Source organism: Stomoxys calcitrans, chromosome 2, assembly GCF_963082655.1.
Source record: "Stomoxys calcitrans chromosome 2, idStoCalc2.1, whole genome shotgun sequence".
Lineage (NCBI taxonomy): Eukaryota > Metazoa > Arthropoda > Insecta > Diptera > Muscidae > Stomoxys > Stomoxys calcitrans.
The window spans coordinates 168,788,247-168,810,449 of NC_081553.1; the positions used below are offsets into that span (position 1 = coordinate 168,788,247).

General features: G+C 34.6%; 1 protein-coding gene across 2 annotated transcripts in view; it reads left to right on the forward strand.

Moving 5' to 3' along the window:
- LOC106081474 (cyclin G) overlaps positions 1–22,203 on the forward strand; it is a 56,660-nt gene that overhangs the window by 6,481 nt on the left and 27,976 nt on the right. The window contains exon 1 of one of the 2 annotated variants that reach the window (XM_013243449.2): positions 12,118–12,865. The exons of the other annotated variant lie outside the window; for it this stretch is intronic. The gene's annotated coding sequence lies outside the window, so the exon portion shown is untranslated. Of the gene's footprint in view, positions 1–12,117; positions 12,866–22,203 lie in introns of those variants that run through there. 2 annotated transcript variants of the gene reach the window in all.

Consider the following 22,203-nt stretch of genomic DNA (forward strand, 5'->3'; position numbering starts at 1 on the left):
CTCGGCTGGGTGTTACTCTCATTTGCCGTTTGTTCGCTAGGTGCCAATGCAGCTGCACCTTGCGTTACCATTAATTTTTTCTCCGCACTGCCTTGCGTTATCTCTGCGTCCTGATTAGCTGCCACTTTGGCTGAGGCTCCTTTTTCTTGCTGCTCAAACCCTTGCACAATTTTATCCATTTTGCTAATTGCTTCTTCTACTCGTCTTTGCAGCTCCTGGACCTCTTCTTCATGCCCACTGGACGACTTTCCGATATCCTTGTTTAACTTGTTGTAGCCTACAATGATTTCCTGCAGCCACTTTCTATTTTTCTTGACAACTGGCAGTAACATTTCCTCCACATCGAGGTCAACTGCTTTTACTGCCAACAAATGTTCAAGGTTTTTCAATTTCTCCAACAGAGAATCCGATTGACTCCTTGTGAACATTTTTCTTTCAATTTTAAATCACTTACACTGATTCGATACGTGTATTAAATCTTTGTTTATTCTTTACTACTTTGCAAGAATCACCAACTTTTACTTTAAACACACTTAACCGTACCGAAGGTTCGAAGGACCAATGAATAAAACGAGGTTAATCCCGGAGTACTTTTTTGATACTCATTTATTTCTTCAAAATCTCATCCTTATATATAAACTTAAAACTAACTACAAACTAAATATCCTAAGAAAGGCAGGCAAATCTAAAAATAATCACTTTGGGAAAATAAGATCATAAACAAAGACGATAAACATCCTATGCAGATACTAAATAAATTTGTCCAGCTGCAAGCCATATGCTTGCCATTCAGACCGCTGTGTTTTCTGATAATCCCTAACTATTTCCTTATCTACGCACATTAAAAACTATCTTCCACTTATCCCTGTGCGATGCGTTGGCTAGGTAAAAATATAAACTCTTATCACATTTATGCCTGCCCTTAAAACTATCCTTTAAAATAAACAAAAAATGGAAAGTATCTTATCTATTCGTTCTCAAGGCTAAAACATTTCCATGACACACATCAACTAATATCCCATGTTTAGAAATCTAAACAGGTTTGTTAAAGTTAAAATAAAAAAAAAGCTATTCCGCCACTAGAACGTATGAATGTTTTTCAAGTACTAAGACTCAACCGTAGTAAACGATAGCCAGCAAATAAAATGACGAGAATGAATGCCATAAGCTGATGTTCGATTGCGATCCGAAAAGCCTCCGGCTGACAGATTCCATAGCCAAACAGAAGTCTTCCTTTTTTCTGCATTTTGCCTTTATTCTACTTTCTCTATAAACAAACCAAATTCGGTGGAAATATTCAACTTGGAATGTTTCTGCTTCTTCATTGATTTTTTTTACAAGTGTTGTCTTACCCCACATCTCCATTTTGTATTTCTGCCGACAATAACTCCTCTTGTACAATATCTCGTATGAACACGATTTTTTCATGCATGATCTAAGGCTATTCCGGCATTTGTCGGTAATTATGTCCGTAGCAGGTAAAGCGTAGCTCGGAGAACAACTAGATTTATAAGTTCGCTTCACTTTATCCCATTAGTCCTTCGTCGAAATGTCAAACTGATTACATATGGGATTTCAATTTCAATTACCATCGTATTAAGTGGTGACAAAAGCAAATATTGTGAAGAAAATAAATGCATTATTTTGTATATACGGTGCTTTCGCATTAAATAAACTTTGTTCCACGATTAAATTGACACAAAGCCAAATTTTCTACAATAGTGGATATGCAACAATTTTCCCATCGATTTCTTGAAAACAAAGATATACGAATTTTCTTAACATTTTGAGAGACCGTAACTTGAAATCTTAGTAGCTGATACTCGAATAAAAAGAACGAAAGCAGAAAAATACCACTAAGTCAGTCCCTGCTGCACCCTATGAGTGCATCCTGGGGTTTGACTTAGGCACGCAATGGTCAGAATTGCGTTATATAGCAGATAATTGACTATGCATATTAAAGTCTGCTTATAACAGGTGTAAGTCTATAAAGAAATGGGAACAAAACCCAGGGAATTAATCTCCCTCGAATAAAATCCTCCTATTCTGATTGATTGGGAAGAAAAAAAAATTGGGAGAAGTAATTTCGAATATTCGAAAACAGCTATTTAGCTTCAGCTGTTTTATTTTGGCTAAACATTTGGCAATTATTTTTTGGAAAAAAGGACACAAAATCAAAAAATAAGCAAAAAAGAAGTCATAAAGGTTGTTAAAAAGCTTACAAACACGTTTAGTGCTGCTTTTATAATGTTTGTTTTAGTTTTTTGTATTTTAATAGTGCACAATTATGGCCTACAGTTGTCACGATATTTCTGCTTTGTGATAACAACTTTCCGTTTTCATCCAACAAACGTTGGCTAAAATGAGATGCTTCCAGAGTGGTCTGGTTGACAGATAAATGGATAAATTGCGTCGTGTTGTCCCAGGTTGCATGAGGGGCACACATCGTGCACGTTGACATTTTTCCTTGTCAATGAGAGTTTAGATTGCGGAATCTGCCGGATCCTTCTTGGGCAGAACTACTTTAATGAGTAGTATAGAGGTTTGCTTCTACTTGGTAGTCATGAATGCCGTGGTGGTGTGCCTGATACACTGCTTTATCTAAATGCCTACTTTTATGAAGCTATTTGAAGATCTTATAAACATATACGGGAGGCGGCCGCCGCGATATTAAACAAAAAGTCAAGAAGGGTACCAGAACTCGCTGTGCCAAACTTCATTGAAATCGGGTGATAAATGCTCCTTTTATAGGCTCATTATACTATATGGCAGATATATACAAATATGGTCCGATCTGGACCACATTTAACATGGGTAGGGGTCTACCAGAAAACACTGTGCCGAATTTCATCGAATTTAGATAATAAATGGATCCTTTATGGACTCAACAACACTTTGCAGAAATAGATAGGGGTCTACCAGAACTCACTTTGCCAAATTTTATCGAAATCGGATGAAAAATGGCCAATTTATTGCCTCAAGACTTTAAGTCTGGAGATCTGTCTATATAGCGGCTATATATGACTCAAATCCTATTTTAAGAGATCAGAAGATCAGGTTTATATACAAAGAATACGAAAACATCAAAAATTGTTTGGAAAATATTTTTATGTCGAAGATATCGGCAAAATAATAAAAACGTAAATAAATACCCAAAGAAGGTATTTATTGTGTATTTACCCAATAAATACCCAAGCGATGGGTATTTACCCGGTAGAAACCCATCTATAGCCATTCAGAATATGGGAAAAGGGAGCAGGAAAAAAATTCCTAGGGAACTGTTATTCAGAATCGGGCTGAACAGCGTCTTAGGCTACGGGAAACCATCTAATTTCATTGACGATAAAATCGTGTCAATGTTTTTGTGTGCACCTTATTCATCGCTGTCGCTGAACTGAACTTCATATCATCGGGATATAACAAAAGCGAATCCAGACTAATTTTCAATTATAATTCTAGCAATTGCCATACTGATTAAGACTGATGTCACGTGTAGTGAAATGTATACTTACAGTTGCAACGACGCTCCTTACTCTGGGGTCTGATTAAAGGTTAATGTAATTTTAAAATCAATTTATATCTCTAGGCACATATTTTCATTCTCTTTTTCAATGATCGATTTATGACTTACAGCCAGTTTGGCGTCGGTTATAAAATGAAGCCCCAATAACTGTTGTATTTATGGTGGGGTATGTGTGTGTGTGTTATTTTTCAATTGTGTTCATTAATGTAGGTTGCAAAAGCGAGACAGATAATGATTTCTCACTACTATTACTTAATTGTTTATTTGGTGGCTTTATACTTTTTGTTTATTGGATTATCCACTATAGTTCTTGCATTCCGTGTTCTCTCATCTTTCGGTGGGTATCTCGCCATATTGCTAACGAATGACAAAGTTAGCTATTTTTTAATTTGTTTTGTTGTTGATTTTCTCACTGTTTTCTTTTTGCTTGCGCTTTACAGTTTTTATTTTATGTCGCTGCATATTCAGATTCGATGCAGAACGAAAAGTTTTTAGATACAATACATTTTTTTGTTAGAACCGCACAGCCAACTGTTCTGGATTAAGCAACAGCTGTACATACATAAATGTGTTCGTTCATACATACAAATGTACATACAGGCGTATGTCCATATTGGTTATACGGTGTATGTGCGTTTTTTTTGTGAAGGTCAATGTAAAATGATTTTCTTCGACTTTTGAATTTATTATTTATTTTTAATGTTGAATTGCTTTTTGTGGAGCATCTTCATCACGTCTACTTGATTTAGTATCTACATCTTGTGTTTTGATTTTTGTTTTCTTTTCTTGTTTCCTCTGCTGATGTTTAAAGCAAGTCTATCTGTAGATTTTGTTTTGGCTTCTGTCGATTGTTGTGTTATTTTGTTTACAAATCGACGAGAGTAAATACTAAGAATATTAATAATTTTGTTCGCGCTGACTGAATATACATATATACGACGTGTGTAGTGTCCAAATTGCTTAGGTAATCTTTTTATTTTTGTATTGATGGTGGTCTTAGATAATACCGGTCGAAGAAAATTTTCTTCTTAAACTTGAACTTGACAAGAAATCTATGTTTTTACTTGGCCATTTGTGGGGGATTGCTTTTTCCAAGGCCGCATTATAATGCACATTTGCTTTGAAATAAATAAAAATTGTATATTTATGTACCTACCTACTAGGAAAAGAACACTTGTTTCTTTTAAGTTACAGTTTACTAAAGGGTTGTCGAAATTGGTTAATGTGGTAATTGTATCATAGATGCGTTTTTGCAATTAATACGATATAAATACAACATACCAACGCATGGCCCTTGAAGCCATCACACCTAATATGATTGAAAAGTCTTCTAACCAAAGACGAATCGCGTCCCATAGTGGTTGGTGTGTGTTGCTACCGTTGGCTTTCCTTTTCCATTTGCATCTTCGATCATTCAGCTCGTCTCGAAAGAGAAACAAACAAAAATTAATAAATATAAATGTTATAACGTTTCTATCGGTCCCAGCGCCTTAAAAGAATTCCGCGTGGAGTCTATTTGCACAATACCAGGTGTTTTTTAAGAAATGGTTCTAGGTGATCTTTGTTCATTATTGCTAAAACCCTTTCAATAGTGAATAGGTGTTGTTTTTAAAAATAGTTCCAGGTGATATTATTTTTCGCTATTAAGGCTGGTACAAGGCAGCCGGTTGTACGTACCGGATTGACCCGATGAAATTCTTCATCGGCAAGGGCTGCCGTCTCAGTGTACAACACACTGCTACAACAACAACAACAACTATATTCGTTTTTTTTACAGATGAAAACACTTGTTTTTCACGGTTACTTTTTGAAACACTACAAAAATCTCAATGATAACATCATATTTTAATGAAAACTTTTTCATAAGTAATGAGCATAGAGCGGATATATATGTACTTTTTTATATATGGACCGATTTTGACTAAAATTTGTATTTCGGCATTATTTGGTGTAAGAAAACGAATTTTGACGTCATGTTGTTGTTGTTGTAGTAGCAGTGTGTGGTACACTGAGGCGGCAGCCCTTGCCGATGAAGGAATTCATCGGGTCAATCCGGTACGTACAACCGGCTGCCATGGGATTGAATTTTGACGTCATATCTGATATATGCAAAAAATATGCAAAATGTACGAGCCAAAATAGATGAGTTTAGAACCTTAAATGAATTAATGGTTTGAGTTCTAAGTACTTTTGTGGGTATAAATGTCCTCTTTAAGCTCATTTTTCTCCAACTGTATCATAAGAACCTACTATGTCCAAATTTGTACCGGTCTCCCGATTTAGAGTCTTAGGCCTATAAAAGCCACATTTATTATTCAATTTTGCTTAAATTTGGCACAACGAATTGTGTCTGTGCGGATAAGGCTCAGATCGATCTATATCTCAATATAGCTTCCATATAGGCCGATTTCCCGATTTAAGGTTTTAAGCCCCTAAAAGCCCTATTTATTACCCAATTTGGCTGGCATTTGGCACAATCAGTTGTGTTTAGATGTTTGATATCTGTGCCGAATATGGTTCAGATCGGTCTATATCTTTGCATAGCTCCCATGTAGAACCATCTTCCGATTTAAGGTCTTAAGCCCTTAAAAGCCGTATTTATTTCCCGATTTCGCTGAAAATCGGCACAGCGAGTTATGTTTAGACTTTTGAGAAATGTGCCGAATATGGTTCAGATCGGTCTATATCCTAGCATAGCTCCGATATAGACCGATCTCCCGATTTAAGGTCTTAGGCCCTTAAAAGCCGTATTTATTTCCCGATTTCGCCGAAAATTGGCACAATTAGATTTTTGATATCTTTGCCAAATATGGTTGAGAACGTTCTATATCTTAGCATAGCTCGCATATAGACCGATGTCCCGATGTAAGGTTTTAAGCCCATAAAAGCCGTATTTATTACCCGATTTGGCTGAAATTTGGTACAATAAGTTGTATTTAGATCTTTGATATTTGTGCGGGTATGGTTCAGATCGGGTATATCTTAGCATAATTCCCATATAGACTCATCTCCCGATTTAAGGTCTCAGGCCGTTAAAAGCCGTATTTTTTTCTCCGATTTCGCTGAAAATTGGTACAATGAGTTGTGTTTAGATTTTTGATATCTGTGCCAAATATATAGTTTAGATCGGTCTATATCTTAGCATAACTCCCATATAGAAAGATCTCCCGATTTAAGATTTTAAGCCCATTAAAGTACTTATTACACGATTTGGCTGAAATTTGGCACAACCAGTTGTGTTTAGATCTTTGATATTGTGCCGAATATGGTTCAGATCGATAACTGGCGTTTTTTAGCCAACAAATATGCAAAAGATGTGCAAAATAAGCAAAATATATGCAAAATATGCGAAATATATGCAAAAAATATGCAAACAAATGCAATATATGCAGTTTGCATAAAATATGCAAAAATTTCTTAGCGTTTTCTAAACCTATTGGTTTGTCCAAAAAGTAATTGCGGATTTTTTAAGAGAAAGTAAATGCATTTTTAATAAAACTTAGAATGAACTTTAATCAAATATACTTTTTTACACTTTTTCTAAAGCAAGCTAAAAGTAACAGCTGATAATTGACAGAAAAAAGAATGCAATTACAGAGTCACAAGCTGTGAAAAAATTTGTCAACGCCGACTATATGAAAAATCCGCAATTTCTTTTTGGGCAACCCAATACATTCGATGAAACGAATTTCTGTGTTTCCGATGCTCCAAAAATATAAGCATTTCCATATGAATTCGCTCTCTATTAATGAGGGTATGAAATCAGCAAATTTGTCAAAATTTTGCTTCAAAATATATTATCTAAAAAAAGTAATCATGAACAAATTTCATGAAAAAGTGAATATAGCACCACCCTTTAAATTTTAAATCCTTTCATTAGTGAACAGACACTTTCAATTTGCCTTGTAATATTGTGCACTGAAATAAAATTGCTACCGTCAGCTATGGTAAACATTTCTAATTATAGTCTGTACTAAATAAGTCTTTCGTTGCAGTTCCATTGCTAGAACTAAACAAAAAAAAACTTACTGTACGGCAAGACATAAACGATTGAGTATTTGTAATTACTTGTTTAGTGCTGTTAAAACGTCTATTTAAATACAAAATATATTTATATTTTTGCCAAGAACTTACCATTGCTTACCATCTAAACAATGAGGCATTGGTTGCATTTTACAATCTAATTTGCAGGTATAAACTTTTTATTTATAATCTGAGTCATATAATGAAGGTTAATTGTGTCAATTTCCATGGTTAAATGGCCGAAAATTAAATGCCAGCTTGCATTTTTAAAGGGAGTCGTAATAAACATATTCTTAGACTTTTCAGACTGAATGGGTAAACACAAGTAAATGAATTTTTGAAAGCAAAAACACTTCCTAAAATTGTCATTGTTATGAAGCAAACAATGGGAACATAAATGATTTACCTGCATTTATGCGCAAGAAATAATTCAAGCTTGTATTTTTTTTTTGTGAGTTCGTTAATATTGAAAAAATTATGTGTTATCACTAAACTTGGGTTTCGCTCTAGATGTTGTTGTTGATGTTACCACATTTTCATGTGGAGGTGGCGATCCTCGTCAAGCTCCTGTAGTTGAGCAAGCTTTTTCCGGTCCAAAGGGCCGATTGCCACAGGAACATGGAGGCCATAGTTAATTTAAGGGCGCCAATAACTCGCCTTGTCATATCGAGCATCATAGGCATAACTCGCCTTGTCATATCGAGCATCATAGGCACTCAGTATTTGTGCAAGAGCCAGTGCCACCCGACCTCTCACTAAGACTCCACTCGATACCGTTGATTGTCTGCGACTGCCGTTGCAACTACTTCGTATGGAGCATTCCACTATCCGCAACCTGTGGACGCATCCGGTAGCTCGCATAGGGCGGATTCATATCCGCACCCTTTTCCAACCTAACTTAACTTATGTGTGTTTCCCTTTATAAGTTTGGTTCCACATGTTTTCGTTGTGCAACTTAAATGCATATCGTTGAATCCTTTTTATGGGCCGACATATTTTTGATTTCGAATTCACAATAGTCTGAAATTCTTCGACTGACAATACCAATGGTTGTATATAAATTATTCCCTAATCCCTTTTGCCTTATTCTAAACAAACTTCGCAAAAAGGGAAATATCGCCCAGGGAATAAAGTAGCTATTCAGAATCGATATAAAAATGAGAATGAGACGGTAAAACTTGGGCAAAATTCCCACAAACAAATGAAAGGGAGCTAGGATAAAAAATTATGAATTTTATTATTGTGGAAATTATTTTTCACTTTTCATCAAAATCCTAGTTTATGTGACATGAAATTTGCTTAATCTTTTCAATTTAATTGGCACTCCGTTCCGAGTCGGGTTCTTAAAGGAGGTTCCTTACCATTGAGTTTAAAGTAGAATCGGGCGGCACTAAATGATGTGCAAGAAGTCTTCTGCCTGTTCCTTAATGGAATGTTTGTGGGCAATTATTCAAAGATAATTGGCGCCACATTTGGCAGCATTTACTCCACAGGAGAAAGAATAAATCCATACGTCGCTTTTCGGCAACAATATGTCCAGCAGCTGTCCCAACCACCAATAAAAGCGGCCGCCGCCCAGAAATGTCAATTAGATCTTCAAGTTCTAGCTCCATAAAAGTAGGCCTTTAGATAAAACGGCGTATCAGGCAGACCACCAGAGCATTTATGACGGCGAAGGAAAAACAAATCTCTATATTACGATTCAGCCACCTTAATTCCGTTTGGCAAGGGAAAACGCCAACATGCAGGATGTGTACCCCGCATGCAACCAGGGACAACACCACACAATTAATCTGCTATTTTCGCTATTTTCAAACATTCGAAATTCCCTCTCCCAAAAATTTCCTCTACCCATTCAATCAGAATAGGAGGAATTTATTCGAGGGAGCTTACATTTATAATTTTGCTCCTTACATACTCCGTTTGGCAAGGGAAAACGCCAACATGCAGGATGTGTACCCCGCATGCAACCAGGGACAACACGACCCAATTAATCTGCTATTTTCGCTATTTTCAAACATTCGAAATTCCCTCTCCCAAAAATTTCCTCTACCCATTCAATCAGAATAGGAGGAATTTATTCGAGGGAGCTTGCATTTATAATTTTGCCTTAAAATAGGTATATTTGACAGTTCTATAAAGGAAATATGTTAAATAAACCTATTTCGAATCTCCATTAAGTTTTGTGAATAAGGCCGTTAGAATATCACCTAATTTGGATGTTGATATACCACAAAATTTAACTTGTGAAAATATGAGTTGGTAGCACTCCTATTATTTTGTTTATATAAACATTTCGCCAAAATCCGGTGAAAAATGCAAGATTCTGAACGTATAGCAGCTATACCGAGATATGGTCCGATCTGTAGTAAACTCGCCACAATTCATTGTTCAAAATTTTGCCAAAATCTGGTTATACGAGTTTTAATGGGAACAAGACCATAACTCCGGAGATTGTTAAAATTTGCATATCCAAATGTGATCCGGTCTGCACAATATTCAGGGAGGAAGTGTATGGGGTTTAACATAGTTCACTCTATTTAATTTCAACAAAATCGGAGAATAAATGTGCTATTTATGGGTGAAAGACCTTCAATGGGAAGATCTGTTGTCTATATGGGGACTATACCCAAAAATGATTCCTTCTGACATAAACATAAAGAAATTAGTTGTTGTCCGTCGAATGAAAGCAACACCAAATTATATTGTTTTCATAACTTTATGATTTTCAATTTCACTTGTGTACACTTTAACAATTTGTACGCGTAAAAAAATCAGAGTTTGCTCACAAAAATGATAAATGGTGTGACAATTTTGACATACATGATGAATTGCAAAAGTGACATGTCATAAGACAAGCACATATAGTGTAATGGCAGCTTTAAGCAACTATTGTATGCGAATTCACTTATTGTTCATAAAATGGACTATATAGAAATTCGCTTTTAGTCCAATTTGCGATATAAGCCACTAATTTCGCAACGAGTGGACTTTGAACCAATTATACTGTAATAATTAAATTTGATATTATTAACTGATTGTCAAACAAAGCAGAATTCCCTTTCTTTGTTGCTTAGAGTTTGACTTCTTTATCGAGATTTGCGCCTGATATGAAATTGGCTGTGTTTATCGCCGAAATAGGTATAGAAAAAGGTGTTTTTTTTTTCGTTTTTTAGAAAATGATTTTTGCTATTGTACTGGATTCTTTTGTTCTCCCAAGCAGAGACTTTGCGCTTATAACTTTTTGTCAACATTATTTTATTTAATTTTAACATGGCTTTTATTTTTCTGAATTGAAATCATGTATCAGGATGCATTTATAATGTGAGGTCATGCGAACAGCTGAGTATAATTTTTTTATATATGTTTTGATTTTGCAGTAAATCTGTCAAAAATGTCAAAGGCTCGATAACACAGCTGCAAAAAAGAAATTCTATTTGATCCAATAATATACACATAAGCAACAAAACAGTGTTATAAAGATGAAAATACAAATATAAAACACATTTGAAGAATATAAGTTGTAAAACAAAGTTTATTTCTTAAACCACTTTGACATTTCAATTTACGGCATTTACCACTCAAGGTCTATACGACCGATCGCCGCGGGAACATGATGGCCATTGGTTATTTAAAGGCGCCAACAACTCGCCTTGTCGTATCGAGCATCGCACTGAGAATCTCTACTCAATACTGCCGATTGTCCGCGATTGCAGTTGCAGCTACCCCGTATGGAGCATTCCACTATCCGCAACCTGTGGACATGCCCGGTAGCTCCCATCTAAGTTTCTCGTGATAACGATAAACACCACACAGATTCCAGCCTGTGTGATGCTCATAATTATCCACGGCCGTTAAAAACCGAAAGTTCGATTTTGGGCATGCTCTCTTGAGCAAATTTTATTCGAATTCTTTGTAGATTTTGTTAACCGTTTGGTAGATTTCAATAACTAGTATCTAAATCTGCACCCATCTCGATCAAATCAAATAGTTTGGATCGACTTAGTGATTCAGAGCCTTTAAGTATGGTATAAAGAAATTGGTACCACTGTCAGAAAAAAATAAATAATTAAAAGAAAAACTAAAGAATTACCAAATTATTATTTTTTATCAGCTTAAACTATATATTGAACGAATGAAATAAAACTCATTAAAATCATACGAGTTTGTATACATATCTGAATTTACGAATACCCCTAATAAATGATGGAAGCCTCAATGGACATGAAAACACCAACAAAATCCAGCTGTACATAAATTTATATATTTGCGAACAATATGGCAAATGGGACACGAGTGCTTATTGCCAGAGACGACTATAGGAAGCCATATTTGTTTCAATCCCATTTCATACCGCACAAGTAGAAGATTTTCACTTTTTTACATTGCTCAGCTGCTTTTGCTGACATCCATTCGCACACACCAGTGGCTAATGTTTTCGTTTCAATTTACCACAACATTCCCTCACGGTCAAATCCAATCGTAGAGTGTGTGTGGAAGAACTCGAAACACATACAAGCTGAAATAAAAACACATACTCATCACCATCATCTGACTTCGGAATACAGTTCAGCAGTTTAGTTTCTGTTTAACAACAATTGAGAAAGCAACACTACAGAAGAAGAAAACAAAAATTCAGAAATATTTCATCCAATCAACCAACCACCCAAACCAATTAATTGAAAGATATATAAGAAAATTGAAAAATATAAATTTTTCGTGTGTCCAAATCAATGTATAAAAAGTTGTGTTAAAAATTTCATGTGAATGAATTCGAAATGTTTGTCGTTTCGTAAGCCCGTAGCAACAAACACTAAACAAATGTTATATTAACTCAAGCCTCCCAGAAAAATCGATTCGCTTTGCCAGAGAGAACACAAAAGCAGAAAACATGAATTGTTGAAACAAATTTTTGTAAAAAAAATTTTGTTTCAAGTACCTTAAAAGATCGATTGAAAGCTGCAAAAACAATAATCACCATCATCATTGTATAATTTCGAAAGAAGTTGCATTTTTGCGTAACATTTGTGATAAATACAAATTAATTTAATAATTTGTTAATTTAAATAAAATATTTAAAATAAGTTTTTTACACAACAAACAAACAAGTACAAATTAGTTAAAAGCCTACTAGACTAATAAGACACTTTTGTACTGATTATCATCCTTCGTATCCACACAACGGCAAAACAATAAAAAAGAACTCTGCACCAATGGCACAGATTTGATAAAAAAAACTTCACAACTCAACGACCTAAAAGTGCAATAAATATTAACCAAGTGACATTCCCACCCGCGTATCAAAATGGCTGTCAAAATGTAAGATATCTACTTTGCATAATATTACTACTATTTGTTTTATTTTTATTCTACAATGAAAAAAGTTTTCAAAGGCGAAATTTCGTTAAAAAAAATACATATATACATCAGAAAATTCAAACAAAGGCTTTTGTATGTATTTGAAAAATTTAACGTCTGTGTGTGTTTATTGAGATTGTTTTAGCTCTCGCAGTTTCTTTTTATTATTTTGACATTTCTGGTAATGGGAGAGTTTCAAAGTTAAATGTTTCATTCCGAATTGGTTCGCAAAGCAATTTTTTCCAATTGCAATTATTATTGTATCTTTTGTTTTGTAATCTTTTGTTTCAAGTCAAAAAAACAAAACAAATCTTATATCAAAGCCAATATCTATATTATTTTATTAAAGCACCAGCAATTCTTACAGTTCTCTTGAAAACAACGATTTCTTTAGATCATATGATTAGGTTTGTGTCAAAACCTTCAAAGCTTCTACGTTGCCAGATGCGTTGTTTTGTGTTAGGGATTTTATAAAGCTTAATAAATCTAGTGTATAAAAAGTTACTTCAACAAAGTCATTAATATGTTGCCTTTTGTATCATAGAAAATGATTATTTTATAAATGAATGTACCAAATATATTATTAAATTCATATGCAATGCAAGTTTGCCCATATACATTTCATTAAGGGACATATCCATGATAAGAGGCCTGCTTTTCAAAGACGAGTCCGAACAGCTTGCCGCAGTGCGACACTTCTTTATAAAGAAGTTGTTACAAGCTGTCATACCAAATGGTACAGTATCTATCAAATGACGCCAGCGTAAGGAGGGGTTAACCTCCGCTGAAATTTTTTTCTGGTTCTAGCCAGGATTTGAACCCTGCCGTCATAGGCGGACATGCTAACCTCTGCGCTCAGGTGGCCTCCTATGTTGTATGTATGCAAATGCCAATTTTCCCTTGTATATTCCGTTATGGAACAGGTTAGTATGTAGTTTTACTTTATTTCTTTGCTAAATTCTTGAGCCAGACTATTATTAATTTTCTTTGCCTATAGTTGTTTCCATTCAGTTAAACATGGTTTAGCCGAAAAAATGTCGATGATGTATGTTGCCAAAGCTATCAATATAAAGCGAATTAAAACCATATTTCGTTTGCAATTCTTTCAGTCGGATAAATATATATATGTATAATATATATGTATTATATATACATACCTATAGCTGTATGTTTTGTTGACCTAATTGGCAGAAAAATGTTTATGGTTTCTAACCAATAAGTGCAAAGGATTCTGTTTCAAATGGTTCATAACAATTTGTTCATAGGTATATTTCACAATATGATGACAAAAACTTTCTATTTTGTAGAATGACTCAATACAGTTAATCCATAAAAACAATACATTTCTTATGAAATGTGGCAACACTTGCCTCAAATTCATAGCCTTTGTTTATGTTTCATTGCCATAACATGAAGTGTTTCATTTCTGTTAGGTTTCTCGGGGTATAGCGAAAATTTTGTTAAAATGATTTCACATAAACAATATATGAAAAAACTGAATATTTACAGTTTTTTCTTTGTTGTTAATTTAAACGTTCGTTCCTATGATGGCTAGCAAAGCTAATTGTAGGCCCAAAAGCAAACGTGTAAAAATACAGATTTTTTTTCGTTTTGAACGAAGAAACCTCCCCGCCCTCTATGCGCCTTGTAGTACAACAAAAGCTCTTATATGTATGTACTTTACTACTACCACCACAATTTCTGCTTCTCCTCATAGCAACAACAACACTACTCAACATCTTCAAACACCATAAGCAGGTTTTCTAGAATTGCGTCAGACAATTTGTTTTGTAGTTTTGATTTCTTTTTAGCAAAATAAAATAAATATTCTGGAAACAATTTTAGAGCTGCACATTTTATAAAATAACAATTTAATTATGGAAATCATATTTATCGAGCATTTTGAACTACAGCATAAATATGTATGTGTTTAGGTAGTCCCTGGTTTGTCCAAGTACCTACTTGGTGTTTGTAAATTTCTAGGTCATTGTTTAATGACCATTTTCATTTCATGGCTTATACTTTTCGTAGGTATCTATTGTAAGTTGCTTGAAGGTATTATCAATTGCGGCGTACATGTTGTTTGTGCTTGTTGAGTACATACATACCTAATTTGAATTTTTGTTCAAGTAGAATGTACAGACAGAGAGATAAACCTAAGCTAGGCTTTTAAACGCAATGCTGGGGTTAACAATACTAATGTGTAACCTTCAAACGCAACAGTAGCATCAAAAGTTGCACTGATTAACTCTATGTAGATAAACACACATGTTTGTAAGAAACAATAGCATACTGGTTTTCTTAGCGCCTAAGTCTTCCCACTTCCTCAAATTGACCAAAAGTAAGTATGTATATATGTGAACCATTTGTGGGCGTTGGAATCAATCCAACAAAAACCTTCAACGCATGGGTAGTTAGTATACATACTACTAGGCCTTTCCTGCAAACATTTTTGATCGTCGAACAATCTTCAGCGAAGGTCGTCTAAGAGTCGCGGACGATTCCTTAGTCGTGAGGAGTTGTGTCCTCAAGACGTTTCTTCTGGAAGATTGTTCCGCGCATCCTTCACATGAGTTATTATAGAGTAAGTAAGAAGAGTCTTGAAATCGCGCAAGAATCGTGTGCAAGTTTCGGAAGATTTATAAAATACTCTTCTGGACGAGTTGCGCATTATTCTCCTGGATGAGTAGCAAATAAGTGTTTTGGGATATTTATTATTGGTTCTAAAAGAGTTGCGCGTTATTCGGTTGGAAGATCTAAAAATGCGTAATGCGCACGAAAAAACTTAAAAAAATGTTTTTGTATTAGTCGTTATACTAAGTACATATACAAGCCCTTAACGCACCAAGAATAACAATTAAAATAAAAGTTAACTCAGGCGATTTACAAACAAATCTTCTGGGCGATTATTACGCAATGGTTTGCGCAACAATTGTCGCGAAGAGTTGCTAAAACTTCCGCACATGCAATCGATTGTCCAATGATAACCCATAAGTTTTTCACGGCTCATGGAAGAATAATTGCGTAAAAATCTTAGAAGATTTTTTTTCATCGCGGGGACGAACGCTCTTCCAAAATTATGAAAAATGTTTGCAGGGTTTAATCTTATAGTCGTTTCCAGTGGATTCCATTTATGTAAATTTAACACATTTAAGCTTTTTAGAGACGAACATTATATTATTCGGTTTATACCGTTATTTCTATGTATCTCAGTCTCTGCCATGGAAATCCTACAATCTATCCGCTCTAAAGAAAATGATAAATTACATTTGTTTCGCGCCTTCCGTTTATTCCCTTCAAATGTTCAGTCGAATTGTTTTTTTTTTGTTCCCTCATTGTTTTTTTTTTTCTTCTTTCTGTTTTGATGTAGTTTTTCTTCTGCCCACGACCATACATACTTTTGTACATGTTATGTTTGCAGGTGGTGTGAGTAATGTTTGGCGTTGTAAAAAGGCGCACATCAAGGTGGTTTTTCTTAATTTCTATTCCAACTGCCGCCCGCCAACCAGCCATCATCTCACAATTGGTGGTCACCAACACCCCAAGCATCAGCTGTGTACAGTTTGCTTTTGTTTTTGTATGCGCTTACATTGCCCTATTGGCTTTGTGTTTCACACATAAGTATCTCTGATGATTTTGAATTGCGTTTCAATCATGATGTTCATTCTTATATTCCATTTACATTTTTTTCTATTGCGTCAATAGATATATTGTACTTTATAAAAAAATATGAATGCATTCATTCTATCCCTCTTTTGTATGCCATTGCTTTTGTTTGTCTGTTTTTCTTTTCTTTTTTTTTTTTTGTACAGCTACCTTATTCTCACTCGATAATGCTGAAGCATTAAGTCATATTTTTTTATATTGTATAATTTGCATTCAAAAGCAAATTATCTTTGAGGAAGTATATTGAACCCGTCTTCTGCTAAAAGTGTACAATTGTTTGTAATAGAATCTTAGATTCTACATGAGAGAACTTTTCCTTCTCTAGATGTATGTCTTTTTTTTTTTTTAGTACAGTGTTTGACAATTTATTGGAGCTTTAAAGCCTACTTTGTAAAGAGGACATTATGGCAGAAGAATGAAGTAAATAAGTAAACACAACTAGGCGATTATTATCAACACAATTTTATTTAATAAATATTTAAATATTGTAACAATTTTATTATTACAACAAAATTCACATACTATAATTATAAGATTTAAAATCTTGTTGTATGTGAAACCTAAAATCAAATAAACAAATAACAGGGTGTCGTTCTGGAAAATGCAAGTTCTGATGAACTAAAAAATATATTTACATTCTCTTGTTGTTGTTGTAACCACATTTTCATGTGGAGGTGGCGATCCTCGTCAAGCTCATGTAGTGGAGCAAGCTCGTTCCGATCCAAAGGACCGATCGCCGCGGGAACATGGTGGCCATAGGTTATTTAAAGGCGCCAATAACTCGCCCTGTCATATCGAGCATCACAGGCACTCAGTATTTGTGCAGGAGCCAGTGCCACCTGCAGCTACTCCGTATGGAGCATTCCACTATCCGTATTTTGTGATGTGGTTCTCACAGAATAGTGTTGATAGGTCTGGATACTATCTATTTTTTAATTACCAATCCGTTTAATACATAAAAGCGAAAAGAAAATATTAAGTCTTATGGAAATAGTCAAAGCTTTCAAAACCCCTGAAGACATGAGAGTGCTTAGAAGTAAGGTAGAAGAGAGAAGAAATACAAGGAAGACAGTGTTGGTTAAACCACCACATTTGCAGAAGATTGAATATGATATTGTCAATATAATAGATAAGCCTTATGAAGCCCATAGATTAGACTTCTCGGGCTTATCTATTAAACTTTATATGCTAATGTCTAATGTTTAGTTCGCCTTTTGTTTTTTTTTTTTTTGTTTACGTAAACCAACACCTACGTACGTACTTGTCTGTTAAAGCTGGAGATATTTGTTACTTAAAAAAACAACACCTATTGTATATCTGAACCTATTAGCGACTGCGGTTTATTTTTTTTTTTTTGTAAATATATTTTTAAATCAACCCCCTTTGTTGTGTAGCTTGTGCAATATTGGTTGGACATGATATAATGTCACTCAACGATCCATGACAGGACACACGAATGAATCTGTGTAGCTCATAATGTGACAACACCGCAATTTATAAATATCTATAGGTATGGCCATGAAGTGTAGTATGCAACCCCAGTTTGTGAAGCTTGCATTGCAGCCCTTCCATATACAGCGATACTTTTAAATCAATTTTAATTTTTTCGCTCATAGCATTGGACGTTGGTGTGTAACCAGTTTTTGTAATGTAAAAAATGCCTGCCCAGTCTAATCCCCAGAAATACACAATGGTACTCGTGCCAGAATAGCACACCACCAACCAATTAACTATTCAAGTGGCAAACAAATTTATTCAGTATGATTGTTTGTATCCAGTAGGGAAACGAATTGGAAAACCTTTGCAGATTCTGTAAATGTATACATAGCTATGTATGAGCATAAGAATTTAATTTGAAACTGGAAAAATATAAATGAACCCAACACCTGGCTCTGATATCATATGAGAAGCTTTATTAGGGCCCTCAGCAACAAACAGCTGTTATACAATGCCATATGCTTGATAAGGCATGTTCATCATTTCGCCTTTCCATGTAATTTAAAACTTTTTCCTTATTCTGCTTCTAATCAGCTGAGGGTTTTACTCAAGTTTCAATTGCTTCTTAGGTCAGCAACAAAAGGCCAACAATTTTATATGGCTTAAACGAAATATTAGTGGTTTAAATTGCTTCAATGTCCTCTTTGTTCTCTAAGTTTTTACCTGATACAATCTACAATTTGATAATTTGCTTTGTCCGTCTACCTGTAGGCTTGCAGCTTTTCCTATCTATATGCGCCCCTCCTGCTGATGAATTATTATAATAACAATGATCATTGGTTGGTGAGTCAATGAATTATTAATTTTTGCCAAGTCACTTGGCTTTATTAAATTGATAAGAATAGGCGATTATTGAGAAGGCGAAAAATGGTGCACTACGCATACATATATCATGTACCATGTGTTTGCAGTATTTATGCCAATGAACTTATACTAGAAAGATTATAATCCCCTGGAAAAACAATGCATATGTATATAGTAAATTATTTTGTGTCCTTTACAAATGTTTCCTCTAATTGACAGCCTGCTGTTCTCTTAGACATGTGACCTCAATTTTAAATGTATGTCTGTATAGCCGTTATGCGAGTGTTTAGTTTTCAAGCCCGAGTTAGAAAGAAGATTCTGTTTATATTTTTATCATCATCTTTGTACATTTGAAAGAACTTTGAAATATATCCCATTCATTATGTCTAGACGACCTGGGTCAGCTGCTGCTTACATTTCCTTGTATTTTTTTTTTCCAATTCATTCTGTGTGCCATAAATTGTTTTGTTTTTATTTTTTTCTTTCGTTATCTTGTTAATTGTCACCACCATTGCCTATAAGAGGAGTTTTACTTGGCATGCGCTTGTTTTGCGGCCGTCATATTCTTCTCGGGTGTCGTTTTAATTTTCGTCAATTTTCTTTTACTCCTCGGTTTCTTATTATACGTATGCCTTTACGTTTTCGTCATGCTCAAAAGCCTTTGATTTGTCCCTGTATTAACTGCAAGGGGTGTTTTACTTGGCATTTCCTGGGGCACCTAGTTCCTTGAACATGACTTTAGACACCCTCTTGAATATTGTGCAAGATTGTTGTATGTCCTTGTGTTCCATGCATTTCTTATGCATCCCCCATACCAAAACAAGTCAGAAGCAACTGTTTACTTTTCAAGGGTGGGCCTTTGTTCTTTCTTAACTTCTTGGCAGGCTGTCAGGCTTTAATTTACCGCTGTTGACATATTGATTCTTATTATGGGATTTCTTAGAATCTAAATGGAAAGAAAAAAGGTATTTTTTTGTTTTTTTCAAAATAGGTGCTGTAATTTTTCAACCCTGTTCGGAAAGGGAGTGAATGTCGTAACTTGATTATGTGTAGAATATGTTTTATAAAGTATCGATTTACATTAAAAAACCAATGCTACCAAAATTCTCTCTAAAACTGAGTATTCTGTTCAGTATTTCGAGTGGAATGCTGTCAAACTGCATATAAAAAACGTCGGCGAAACATTGGCTGAAACACGGCGGAAAAGTAGTACTCTGTTTAAAGTGAGGAAAATGGCAAAAAGCTATTATAGTGGCAACACTTGAAACTATTGTCGGCATCATTTTAGTTTGTTTTATTGGTTACAATGGTTCCTTTTTCTTTATATATTTGAGAAAAAATATATAAAATAGAGAAAACAATAAGTACAGATAAAAAAAGGTATTTTTATTACGCTCGCGAAATAATTGAAAATTTCAGGGGCTATTCCGAAAGCAGAATAGAATACCAACCCTAAGAGAATTTACTCTTAGGCGGACTTATTGTTTTGGAAATTGAGATTACTTTTATTTTAGCTGAAATAGAGAAAAGATGCAGCACGCAGAACTTCACTTCTGACCAAGGACTGCTTCCCCTGCACAAATGATATTCGCATGAAGTGTATGTGCTGAAAACGTCTCTCAGATATCGGCAAAGAAACGTGTCGTTTATTTTGTTTCTGTAGTGTCAAAGAGGAAAAAGTATACTAAAGCATAATATGACATTTGTATGTAAAATTTCTTTTAAGCGCATATAAACTTGTGTAAATTTGACTGTCATAGACTTTGAGGTTTAACTTATGAATCTAGATACATGCATTTGTTTAAATTGAGCCGCGATATCTCGTTGGCCCTGTGTAGCGCAGAGAGACAAATTTACTACATATGAATGTAGATACACAGAAAATTCGATCTTTGCACTTCATGACATGGTGTCAATAAACTGCACCACCGCATAAATTTGAATTCATTGCAGCCCTCACTTTTCAAGCTTCCGGCATATCTGCCTTACATTGAGGCAAGCGCGTGGTTGTAGCTTTATATTTAAATATTACATTTTTGGATTGAAACATTTCGGGAAAAGGGTTTATATTTTTATACGTCGTGAATCATATAAGAATCAAAAGTTAAAATTATGTATTTTAACAAAACCACCAATGACGCAATAAGTTATCGATATGATAAGTCAACTACGCAATTGATAAGTTTCATATTGTCATCTTTGATGAGGCGTTAAAAAATTCATTATTAACTTAACTAAATATAAATATGATTTCAAAACAAAACATGGTTAACCTTCAGAAAAATAAAAAAAAAAACCCAAAATTATAAACATCAACGTCAATGTACTTTTAGCCATAATCAGAATCGTTTTTTAGCTTATATGGGCCTTAAACTTTAAACCAACTCTCCATGCAAAGCTTATCACAAGATAAGTTTTTGTTGTTAAAGAGAAACCAACTTAGCAAGCACAAGTGCATTTGTTGCTATATACCACATACATGCTTTAATTTCAGGTTTTCGTTTACAAGTAATCTCCTCATTTTCTGTTTTTTTTTTTTTTTGTTTTGGCAATATGCTTGTAAGATACGGCAATAAAAGTTTACATAAAAGATTTTCAATCTTTGGCATATAAATCGTATGTACTATAGTCATTCCTACACTTGACGAGGCAACAACATCGTTCAACTGAGTCATAATCGTAAATAAACTCAATATCAAGTCACTTTCAGTTTTAATTTTGCTTCAGACTGCTCTTTGTTTTTTCTTTACCAACAACTTTATTTTGTTGGGACATCGAGTGATGAGTCTTAAGAGTTTCATCAAGACATGCCCAACCCCATTTGGCTTGCGTTTATATACCACACACACACACACACCACACATAGCTTTTCACTTTTGTTGTGTAAACCTCTATAAATCTCCAGTGTTTAGATTTTCTTCGGTTAATTACTATGATAATTATGGCGTTTTATTTTTGGTTTGTAATTTTTTTTTTTGAGATTTTTCTACTTGTTTTGATCGTTAATAACGCACTTAAGTGGCAATGCATATGGCTCCCTTCTTTCAAAATGCCATTGTTTGAGTCTGTAATAGTTTTTACAGACTTTTTGATCCGAAAAAAATAAAACACAACAACAAACTTTCAAACTAATTTAAGTTCCGAATTGAACCACTTTATTGACTTGCTTGTTGCTAACGAGAAAGACTAGTAATTATATGCAAAGCTAAAAATGCAATTGCAACCAAAAATGCAACTGCTTTTATGTATAAAAAAAGGCTTCATGTACAAAAAAGGTTTATGTACACACACGCACACATACATTAACGTGCATCCCCAATCTAATGGAACAG